The sequence below is a fragment of the Octodon degus genome, unplaced genomic scaffold (genome assembly GCF_000260255.1).
Source record: "Octodon degus isolate 3935 unplaced genomic scaffold, OctDeg1.0 scaffold00393, whole genome shotgun sequence".
Lineage (NCBI taxonomy): Eukaryota > Metazoa > Chordata > Mammalia > Rodentia > Octodontidae > Octodon > Octodon degus.
In genome coordinates this window covers 460,149-472,153 of record NW_004524969.1, presented here as the reverse complement: position 1 = coordinate 472,153, position 12,005 = coordinate 460,149, and the positions used below count along the sequence as shown (strand labels likewise).

Sequence of the window (12,005 nt, the reverse complement as noted above, 5' to 3'; positions counted from 1 at the left end):
GAGGAGGAAGAGGAGGAGGAGGAGGAGGAGGAGGAGGAGGAGAAGATCAATTCCTACATTTAAAATTGCTGTTTCTATCAGGTGGAAAAACAGCACAATTAGACATATTACTACAGATGTATGAATTACCAATCCTGAATCAAGAAGATATAAAAATTTTGATGATTCAATAGTAGTCAATGAAACTCAGAATTTAATTAAAGCCTTATGAGTGATGAACAGCCCACATCCTAATTGATTCATTGCTGAATTCTATAAGAAACAAAGAGAAGAATTAATGGAAATACTCCTCGAACATTATAATAAAATTTGATGTGAAGTAATTCTTCCTAAATTATATCTGGATGCAAGCATTTGCCCTGATACTAAAACCAGAAAAGACCCAACTAAAAAAGAGAATTAAGGGCAATGTCTCTAATGACAACAAATGCAAAAATCCTCAATAATATATTAGCAAACATAATGCAGCAAATCATCAAGGAGATTACACATCAAGTGGGATTCACCCTGGAATGCAGGGATGGTTCAACATATGCATATCATCGCTTCTCGGCCTTTTGGCTAAGATCAAGTGCAACATATGCATATCAATAAATGTAATACACCACATCAACAAAGCCAAGGCGAAAAATCACACGGTCATCCCAAAGATGTGTAAAAACCTATGACAAGTTCCCTCAATACTCATGATAAAAACCCTATAGAAAATCAGAATAGGTGGGGTTTACATCATTTTGATAAAACCCATCTATGACAACCCAACAGCCAATATCATGATAAATGAACAAAAGCTGAAAGCTTTCACTATAAAATCAGGAAGGAGGCAAGAATGACCATTGTCGCCACTCCTATTCAATATAGCTTTGGAAATATTAGCTAAGAGAAAGATAGAAATACTAAACAAGAGAGAGAAATAATTAGACAAGATAAAGAAAAGGAATAATGATAGGAAAGAAAAAAGCTAAACTATCAGTATTTGCAGGCAACATGATACTCTACATGGAAGAACCCAAAAATACCACCAAGAGACCTGCAGGCTTAATAACCAGATTCAGTAGTGTAGCAAGATATAAAATGAACACTCAAAAATCAATGGCATTCATGTACACAAACATCAAATGCACCCAGAGACACACTAGACAAACTGTACCTTTCACAGTAATTGCCAAAGAAATGAAATGCTTAGGAATCAATCTAACAAAGTAAAAGATCTATACTGTGAAAATTATTGGTCTCTAAAAAAAGGATCAAAGAATATACAAGAAAACAGCATGATATTCCTTGCTCATGGTTAGGAAGAAAAAACATTGTGAAAATGGCCATATGTTGGGAGCCATGGAAGCTAGAAAATGGGCCAAATGTGTGGAGGTGAGACTAGGCCTCAGTGCCTAAAGCAAACAAGCTACCTCAGTTCTGAGATAAACATCCTGTCTGATTAAGGTCAGCTATTAGTCACTAGGCAACCTTGAGTTGCGTGTTAATAAGGTTACAAAAGTATGAATAAACATAGATCTTGTTGTGCTACTGGGTTCATCTTGTCTACCAGGCAGACCAGCCATCAACTACCCAGCTTTTGATTTATTTTCTTTTTCTCATTCCTGCCACCATTTCTCACCAGATAGATAGAACTGATCCAATCCAATGGATCCCTACAAAATTGTTATAGAGAGTCAATGCAATCCCAATCAAAATACCATTATCTTACCTCATAGATCTACAGAAAACATTACTAAAATTCTCCCAGAACCATAAGAGACCTAGAATAGCAAAAGCAATTCTGGACAACAAAGGAAAGGCAGGGGGCATCACAATCACTGACACGAATTTATGCTACAAAGTTACTGTGATAAAATTAGTGTGTTATTGGCAAAAAAAAAACTTGAGGATTAATGGAAGAGATTAGATGATGCAGGCACAACTGCAAACACACTCAACCATATTATCTTTGACATAGGGGCCAACATTTTCACTGGAAGAAAGATAGCCTCATTAACAAAGTGATGGAAATACTGGCTTTCCACATGCCCAAGGCAAAAATTAGACCTATGTCTATCTCCATGCCCTAAACAACAGTCAAAATAGATCAAAGATTGAAACATTAAGACAGAAACACTAAATGTATTGGAGGAGAAAGTACATTCTCATCCTAGTCTGTAGGGGCTGGGGAGATGGCGCAGTGGAATAAGTGCTTCCCTGGCAAGCACAAGGACCTGAGTTCAATCCACAGTTCCACCAAAAAAAAAAAAAAAAAAACTCATCCTAGTTTGTGCCTTTGTATCTTTCTCTACCTAAACTCCATCATGAATGCATTGTCTTCTTTGTGAGAAACCTGGTTGGTTGCTGGTTAAAACCTCTGCTTTAATCCATGCTTGTTTCCTGAGTGTTAATCCTTTCACTCTCATGACTCCTGAGCAGTGTGCATACAGGCACAGTTGGAAGAAGTGAGCATGTGTCTCTCCTGATCAGACATGTGATTCAGTCTTCATGCCTTCAGTACTACATACACTCATCTGTCATAAAGGCCAACACACAGTTATAAGCCAGTATTACTATAGAGGTAGGCATAAAATTATAATAAAGGACATTAATATAATCAATAGTAGTTCACAGAAATTGAAACAAAATACATTGCAATAGTTATTAGTATAATTTTATATACTTGAAAGTGTTTGATTTCTTCATTCAGTTCCATTCTTTCTGCCTGTCTCTCTGCCTGGCTCTTTCTTTGTATTTGTGGATTCTGTGTTTTGTGTGGAATATTTTTACCAATCTCAATTAATCTCAGCTAATCATAAATTATGATTTACTTTTGTCAGTAAAATATGTGTACATACAAAATTACTATATATTTAAATGAGTTTTAACTTTTTCAATATTTTTTATTACTCCCTCGTTTAACAGTGTTGGATTTCTGTCATTTATTCTTTTCTTTCTATCATTCTTGTATGTGAAATCCCAGTTTTTAGTTTATACTAACGTACAATCTCATTAATATTTTATTTAAAGTGTTTTTTTGTGTGTGTCTGTGTGTGTGTGTGTGTGTGTGTGTGTGGCCAGCTCGGTCTGCCCTAGTGATTAGGCTGATGTAGCATGCGGTTCCAGGGATCGAACTGTGGCCCCTCTGCATGCCTAAGCTTGCCTAAGTAGGCACTTTAGACCACTGAGCTATCTCACTGGCCCCTAAACAATTATTTTAAAAGTCGTTATTGTTTATGACAGCTACCTATATTTACTATTTTTAAGTAGATATTGTTTTCGTGACTCATCCACATGGCTGCACTGATAAAGGTTCTACAATCTGAGGTACAGGATCTCAGGACAAATCCTGAGGGCATTTCACTGACCTTCTCAGACCAAAAAGCTACAACTCTTGTTGCATAGGTCCTGCTTTACCTTGGTCTTAACCATCCAGCAGAAAAGTATGAAGACGAAATTATAAGAAATAAAGCCATGCTGTTAAGTTGAGCTGTGGGGGACTCAGGTCAATAATTTCTGACATTGCCAGTTAAACAGAAGACCCAATGCTATTATAGGCTACTGGACTCTTTTAGAATATTTTGCTGAGTTTACACACCTATAATATTCAATAACGGAACTTAGAAAAATGGGGTATACCGATGAATGTCCATTTTGTATCTGTGTATTCAAAGTGGTTGGGATAGATATATAGTTACATTCTCTTAATGAATAGAATGATTTGTTCTAATGGTGTTTGTAAATAGGATCACAAGTCAGCATCTTGTACAGCAATTAACCACTAAGAAGAACATATGCAGTGTATTATTTGTTGAAAAATAAATAAATAAATAAATAAATAAATAAATAAAATTAAAAAAAATTCACATTTAAAAAAAGAGAAAAAAAATAGATATTGTTTTAACATAAATGTTTTGTCCATAGATTTGAGATGAAGCTCACTGGCAGACCCATTGAGTGACACCTGTAATGTCTTGGATTCCACACTCAGCCCTGCAAAGCAAAATGTAGTCATGAGAAAAATACAAGAGCTCGGGACCACAATTGTTAACATTTACTTATGTTACTGTAGTGTGACTAGCATTGAAAATCTGAATATTTTAATGTGCCTGACTGGATGTACTTTGAAAACAAAGTGCCATTCAAATCGGAAACTATCTGTAATCTTGTAAGTTCAAGTAAAGGAGTTTAAGTTAGACCTGTGGACAGAAGAGAAATGCAACAAATCTTTCTTGTTCTAACTGGTATTTCCTGTAGAATGTATGTATTTTCTTTGCTTTCACACTAACATTCAAGGAAAACCTCACAGTTTTGTGAAGTGTACTACCAAGGTCATTGCCGTATTCACACACTTCAGCCACTACAAACCCTCTGCTCCTTCCAGGTCTGCTCTCTCCTCCCTCTATTGACGTGAAGATCCCATCAATGTGTGTAAGCACCACAGTGTTGGCATTAAAGAGCCTTTCAGGCCCCAAAATGTGCAAAAAATTAATGAATAACTCCAAGAGATCCACTTTTAACTATATTCACCTTTATGCTTGGCTTTCTTCCTCTTGTGGCAACAGCACAGAAGATCTAGCACCATGGCAAAGTTTTACTTACACAATATGGCATTTCTAATCATATACAGTATTCTGCAGACTCTGTATTGACATCTTACTCATCATCAGCCAAGCCCTCTTGTTTTCTCTCAACATCCGTCTCCTGGAAACAAGTATTCTATCCAATTTTGTAGGTTGTAATATTGTATATTCTACATTGATATGGTAAATTCTATATCCATCAAGAAAACTCTCCCCCAGGGTTTTTTAAGAATTCTGTGCCTGCTCTATCTCACTTAGTGTAATGGCTATCAATTATATTATGTCTGTATCTGTTGTAGGGTGAGCTTGCTTTCTAAAACTGGATATTAATCAAGTATACATGTCCCTACATTTTCCTTATCAGATCTCATGCAGTGAATACCTAGATGGCTTCTTCCATCTGTTTTTGTGAATTAGATGATAATGACATTAGAATAAAAGTATGTCTTTGAGATCCAAATTTTCATTCCTTTCTTTTCTTCCATAATTGTATTGAGAAACAAATAGCAGTGAGATAGTTTCACAAACAAATAGCAATGAGACAGTTTCACATCAAACTGGTAAGACAGTTTCAATAATTAACATATTGCATGCTGTCTTCCTAGTGGTTATTTGTTGTACAAGATGCAGACATGATATCCTATTTACAAACACTATTAGAACAAATCACTCTATTCATTGAATTAAGAGAATGTAGCTATATATCCATCCTAACCATTTTTAATACACAGATATAAAATGGTCATTCATCTGTATCTTTTTTGTTTAGTTCCATAATTTAAATATTATACATTTGTGAACTCAGCAAAATATTCCAAAATAGTCCATAGTCCATAGTAGTATTGGGTCTTCCACTTGACTGGCAATGTCAGAAGTTGTTGACCTGGGCCTCCTACAGCTCAACATAACAACATGGCTTTATTTCTTGTACTTTGTTTTTATACTTTTCTGCTGGATAGTTAAGACAAAGATAAAGCAAAATCTATGTAGCAAGAATTGTAGCTTATGGATCTGATAAGGTCAGTCAAGTCTTCTCAGGATTTATCCTGTAACCATATCCTGCCCTTTGTAGAACCTTTGTCATTGTCAGCCATGTGGATAAGTCACGGCCATTGCTTGGCCAATTTGCTCTCTGTGGAAGCCTGAGAGAATGTTTTCTCTCCATGTGACTCTCCTCAGGCACACTCTTCATCATCAATCACTTTCCTCTTTGGCCCCATAATCTCCTTGATCCAAATTTCCATTCCTTTAGCTATACATCAAGAATGAGAATTTCTGGATCAATATCCAGCAACTTGTTTTAATCTGGGAGAAAATCTCTCTAGTTTTCCATAGCAGCAACACTCATGTAAAGGCCCCAAACACCACACAAGTGCTGTCTACTCCAGTCTACTGGCTCCTTTGTGATCCTGTGCTAACACTTTGTGTTCTTGGAATTGCCATTTTTCATTTTCATTGGACTAGCTAGGAGAGGAATAAAGGCTTTACAAAGACTGTGTATTGTGTTCTGCTGTCCATCATGGAAAGGCTGAAGAATCCTTGCTGAGGTTGTTCTGTCAGTCTCGTTGTTCTAGGTGGTGTGTGTGACCGGGACCAGTGATTTTAAAGCATTTATGTTTTACTCGTACAAAATGAGTTCATCCACTCATAGGAATAGTCTGACTCCACATCCTGTCCTGAGTCCAAAGGCATTAAATCCTTCCTTCCCTGCAGACCTAGGAGTTCCTTTCAACACCCCAATCCATCCTTCATGTCTGTCACTTATCTAGGGACCAAGTATAGTGATCATGGGCATCTCAAAAAGAACCCTGCAGGTTCCTCAACATTTTTCATCCTCAAGTGAGGGGACTCATGTGAACAGAATCTTTACGCCTGGATAAGGAAGAGAGCACTCCTTACTATTTAGCAGATGTCACCTTTGCCATGGCTAGTGTCTCCGTGGATCCCCAATGCAGATAAAGTTGATCTGCTGGATTTGTGTAGTGGCTCAATCTGTACTCAGCTATGGTTGTCTCTCCCATTTATCAGTACCCGTATTCTCCAGTTCATCTCCTCCGGGCTTCCCAAACACACAGTTCTACACATACTTGATCATGATGGCTTTCCTCTGGAGGCTTAGTTTATACTTGGTCCATTTAAATTAGTAAGGCCAACAAAGAGGTGATGTGAAAAGCATGCAAGACTGAAATACAGCTCAGCATATTAATGTGGCTTTACTTTTTATGCATCGTGATTACACTTTTCTGCTGGATGGTTAAGACTAAGTTAAAGCAAGACCCATATTGCTAAAAATGTAACTTCTGTATCTAACAAGGTCAGTCAAATCCCCTCAGGATTTACCCTGAAACCCTGTACCACAGTTTGTAGATCCTTTGTCTGTGTCAGCCATGTGGATGAGTCCCGGCCATTGCTTGACCAGTTTGTTCTCTGTGAAAGTCTGAGAGAATGTTTTCTCTCTAAATGACTCTCCGCTCAAGTCAACAACTTCTGGCACTGCCAGTTCTGCTGATAACCCACTACTATTATGGACTATTGGACTACATTGAGGTATTTTGCAGAATTCAAGCACCTACGATATTTGCATGGCAATGGAACACCCATATCTGACAAAACAAAACAAAAAAGGGGGATATAAATGAAGGACCATTTTATAGTGAAATATATATATATGGACAGATATACAGCTACTTTCTCGTAATTCAATGAGAAGAAAGATTTGTACTAATAGTGTTTAGACAGGATATCATGTCTGCATCTTGTCCTCTGAATAACTACTATGAAGACAACAATATGCAATCTATTAATTGTTGTAACTGTCCTACTAACCTGTTTTGAAGATGTCTTATTGCAATTTCTTTCTCATTAAAATTAACATTTTTTAAAAAAAAATTAGGGGCCGAGGAGATGGCTCAGTGGAATAAGCACTTCCCTGGCAAGTGCAAGGGCCTGAGTTCAATTCCCGGTTCTGAAAAAAAAAAATTAAAAAAGAAAAGGAAAAGACTGAAATACATATTGTCTAGAAGAATCTGCCAGAAGTTACTATAAATCATCAACATATTTTGTCATCAGAACTAATTTTCTGCTGACTTACACTGCATAACAGTTTGTATCACTGAGCAAGCACCATTATCTAGGAAACAGGCTCATTTTTTTTCCCAAGTGATTTTGGATTGGACACTGTAGTTGAATAAAATATTAAGTAACATATGCCAAGTCAACTGTGGACTTCGACTCACCCCTGGTCCAACCAGCATGAGTAAGCTCTGCTTATCCTTCCAACCTCAAATGGTAGGCATTTCTTGTCACTTTTCATTCAATGGCACCAGGGTAACGTACCTGAACTGATTCCAGTCAATAAGCAAGCATTCAACTTGGCTAACTTAGAAATCTTCCTTTTCATTTCCACACATGTTAAGTACTTTTCACAATTAAAAATACAGACATTTTGAAGGCAAAGTTGTGAATCTTTCTATTAGAAAAGCAAACATATGAAGGAACCAAAATTGTAAATCAAGCATTTGGAAAGTGAAGACTGAAACCTAATATCCATCAAATTTACAAAAGTTCTTATATTCATTCTGTACTTTTTAATTTTTCTATTTTTAAAGAGAACAAAAATAGAAAAAAATTAGGGACAACACAAAATTTGACTAAACGAGACAATAGGATTCAACAATGGCTGTTATACAACAACAACATTTGTTATCTTCAAGTTAGTTGTTTAGATTCCTAGATATAAGCATGCAAAACTGGTCTCCAAACGTTAAAAAAATGAAAAAGAGAGAGAAAAAATATTAAGCATTAATTACTTCTTTCGATAGATCAGCAGAAATCAGCAGGAGAATTACCCAAGCTATCCTGCGTATGTACACATATATTCCTCCCCTGCCTTCTTTCTTTTCTCCTTTCCCTCACCCCAGGAGTTATTTCCCTTTGAACATTTTCTTTCCCTTTCCTAATGTCTATTGTATCTTTCAGACTTTAATTACTTTTGCAGGTTCTCACACTAGGGAGACAGTACAAGGTTTACATTTGTGGGTTTGGTTAATTTCACTTATGAGTATAGCCTTTAGTTGCATCCATTTACCTATAAAAGCCTCTGGTTGATCTTTATAATACCTGAGGAATAATACTCCATTGCATAAAAATACATCCTTTATATTCATTCCTTAGTTGGTGGGAATTTGGGTTTTTTCCAAGATTTAACTATGACAAATTCTACTGCATATAAATTGCTGTGGTATGATGTTTTTCAGTTCTTCAGGAAAAATAACCAGGAGAAAAGATGGGTGGAATTGGACCTCTAATCCTAGTTTTTGAACTAGCTCCACACTTATTTACGTAGTCATTATACCAGTCTACAGTGGAGATCAATAATCTACATCATTTTTTATTCATTCCTCGGTTAATGGGCATTTGGGTTATTTCCAAGATTTAGCTATGACAAGCTGTTCTTCAGTGACCATGGGTGCACATATATCTCTGAGGTATGATGTTTTCCGCTCTTCTGGAAAAATGCTCAAGTGGTGTATAGCTGGGTTGAACTGGACCTCTCAGAGTAGTTTTTTTTTAATAACTATGCATCAGAATATACATATGTGGAACATTTTCTGTTACCAGAAATAATATTTAGGGCCAGTCAAATAGCCCAGTGGATTAAAGAACCTGCAAACAGGCACAGGGGTCAAGTGTTCAATCCCCAGGCCTGCCATGCTGGCCCTGGGGCACACTGAGATGGCAATTGAGACTGAGCATGGTGGCATGCGCCTGTAATCCCAGCTCTTGGGAGGCTGTAAACAGGAGGATCACTACGAGTATGATATAGTAGTAAGACCCTGAACACCTGTAGACCCTTCCTTAAAATACAAAAGAAAGAAAGAAAGAATATTTAGATGATTAGAACCTGATGCAAAGCCTCAAAGTGGGCCACTTGCAACAAATCTTTTGTAACTGCTCAACATACAAAAACCTTTGAAACTAAAGGTGCTCACTGAATGGTTTTGTCTGCATGATCATAAACTGGTGTTAATAGGCTCCAGTGCCTAATGCAGCCATAGTAATTCTTGAAAAACAGGTCCTCATATTCCAGCTTTAGAAATCTACAGAAGAGGTGGGATATAGCTCAGTGGCACAGCACCTGCCTGGCAAGAGCAAGGTCCTGAATTTGATTCCTAGTACCAAAGTAATAAAAGGGGCAGCACCACTGGCGAACAGAGGCAGAGCCCAGGCACGGTGGTACATTCTACACTGTGACAGCACAGTGGCCGCTGAGTCGCCATACATGAGCCACCTGACACCGCCACCAGCGGCTCCAAAGCTCAAGGCCTTTGGTCTTTGGCCTCGAGCAGCGGGGGGCGGCGTTCCGGAGACTGCAGGTACTGAGCAAGCTTTGGTGAGGCCTCGAGGCCGAGGGGTGCCCCCCTTCATGTTCACGTGCCGCAGCCCCAAGTTCTATGACGAGGATGAGGATCTGCCTCACAAATTCTATGAGGAGATAATCGTCACCAAGAATGGGCAGAACCGGGCCAAGCTGAGGAGGGTATATAAGAATCTGATTCCTCAGGGCATTGTGAAGCTGGATCTGTCCCGCATTCATGTGGATTTCCCTGTGATCCTCTATGAGGTGTGAGCCTGGTGGGTGACAGACACAGGCACCCCTGACCCAGTGAGAAACTTACAGGTTCAAGGTGTGGCTTCCATTGAGGAGCCGAGGCTGAGGCTACCACGGTGAATAATCTGTTGGCCCAGAACCTTCAGCTGTGAGCAGGGCAGCCCCTCAGTATAAACTGGGTATTGATTTGTGTGTGGACAAGAGGTGGCTGGTGGCCAGCAGAGGCTAATGGCAGGGTTGCCAGCACAACTTCCCCAGCCACCCCTGCAAGAAGTGTGGCAGGGCATATGCCAGTCAGGAACCTGTGGCTCTTGGTTCCCTGTGTGGCCTGCTTTCTTCCAAGCTTGCCTAGGGCCCAGCTCTACTAGAAGCTACAGCACTTTACAGGCTAAGTCTGCCTTCTGCCAGCCCCTGGGCTTTGGGAGCTCTACAGAAGCAGGAACTTCCTTTCCCTCACTACCTTTATCTCCCAGTCGAGCATTTCAGCCGTTTGCTGCCTTGATTCCTCCTGTATTGGACAGAGGCTGGGGAGAGCACCAGCCTGATTCCTCACACCTACCTGGCATTTATTCCCATGTTCAGATGGACAGTTTGCTGACTGTTGATAAGAATGGGGACTGGTATGGGTAGCTTCTCCCTTTCCTGGGACTTAGATAAATCCTCCTCAGTGTAATTAGTTATTGCCCTCTCCTCAGCTAAGAGGGTACAGGCCAGGGTCGGGACCGGCTGTGGATGCCCGTGCCCATGGGGAGTTGACCCAAGCCACCTATTCTAACCCCCCCTTGCCTTTGTACCAGCCACCCCTTACCCCCAGTTTGGAAGGTCTACACTGTCCTGTAATAAGGAACAACATACCAGGGCCAGGGCCAGCAGTGCTATAAAGAGCCTGCCACCATTCCCCTACAGTATCCTCACCCCTTCTGCATCACTCAAGGGAAAGTACTAGGGCCCCTTGACAGGGACAGAAAGGAGAGCAAAGACAAAAGGAATACTGTCCTTAAGATGTGAAGATCTGTAAATAATCCAGTCCATGCGAATGTTGGAGTAGAGTCTGATTTCTGTAGAGAAACAACTCTTTTTTCTTTTAATTCCCTATTATGCAAGCTTTGAGCTTCTAGCATGGGAACTAGCTTGGGGAATAGCTCCCCAGCATAGAAACTGTCATTATTTGTTTGATTTCAATAAAATTATTTTTAGATCCTGTAAAAAAAAGTAACAAAAGGGAAGGGAAGGGAAGGGAAGGGAAGGGAAGGGAAGGGAAGGGAAGGGGAAAGAAAAGATCTACAGAAGAACAATAGTGTGTGTGAACAAACACTCACATTTGTGTCTTACCAAACAGTACACAACTACTTAGAATGTATATTGTATTTCTGTATAATGCTCTGGTACTAATAATTTCTCCTGTTATGGAATTGATTTGCACTGAACACAAATGGCAAATAAAAAGAAATGCATTGCTAAAACACAAAGAATTCTACAGGTATTTATATGTTAGTGATACAACCAACTGCAAGCTGAAAATTAATAATTGTAGTTAAGTATCACAAATCATAATGTTTCTAAGTAATTATTCGATTAAAATGACCAAGATGTAGAAGTAAAAGGTAAAATAGAGATCCAGATGTGACATAACAGGTCATACCAAGCAACCTACAAGACTGGGAAAGAAGGGGAATATAGTATATTCAAAGTGGTTGGAATAGATATATAGTTGCATTCTCTTAATGAATAGAATGATTTGTTCTAATGGTGTTTGTAAGTAGGATCACAAGTCTGCATCTTGTACAGCAATTAACCACTAAGAAGAATATATGCAGTGTATTATTTGTTGAAAC

General features: G+C 38.8%; 2 pseudogenes; one reads left to right on the top strand and one right to left on the bottom strand.

Moving 5' to 3' along the window:
* Positions 1-10,206, top strand: part of LOC101570013 — an 11,359-nt pseudogene extending 1,153 nt beyond the window's left edge.
* A 391-nt stretch (positions 10,207-10,597) lies between these two features.
* The window catches only part of LOC101569614, a 22,923-nt pseudogene continuing 21,515 nt past the window's right edge, over positions 10,598-12,005 (bottom strand).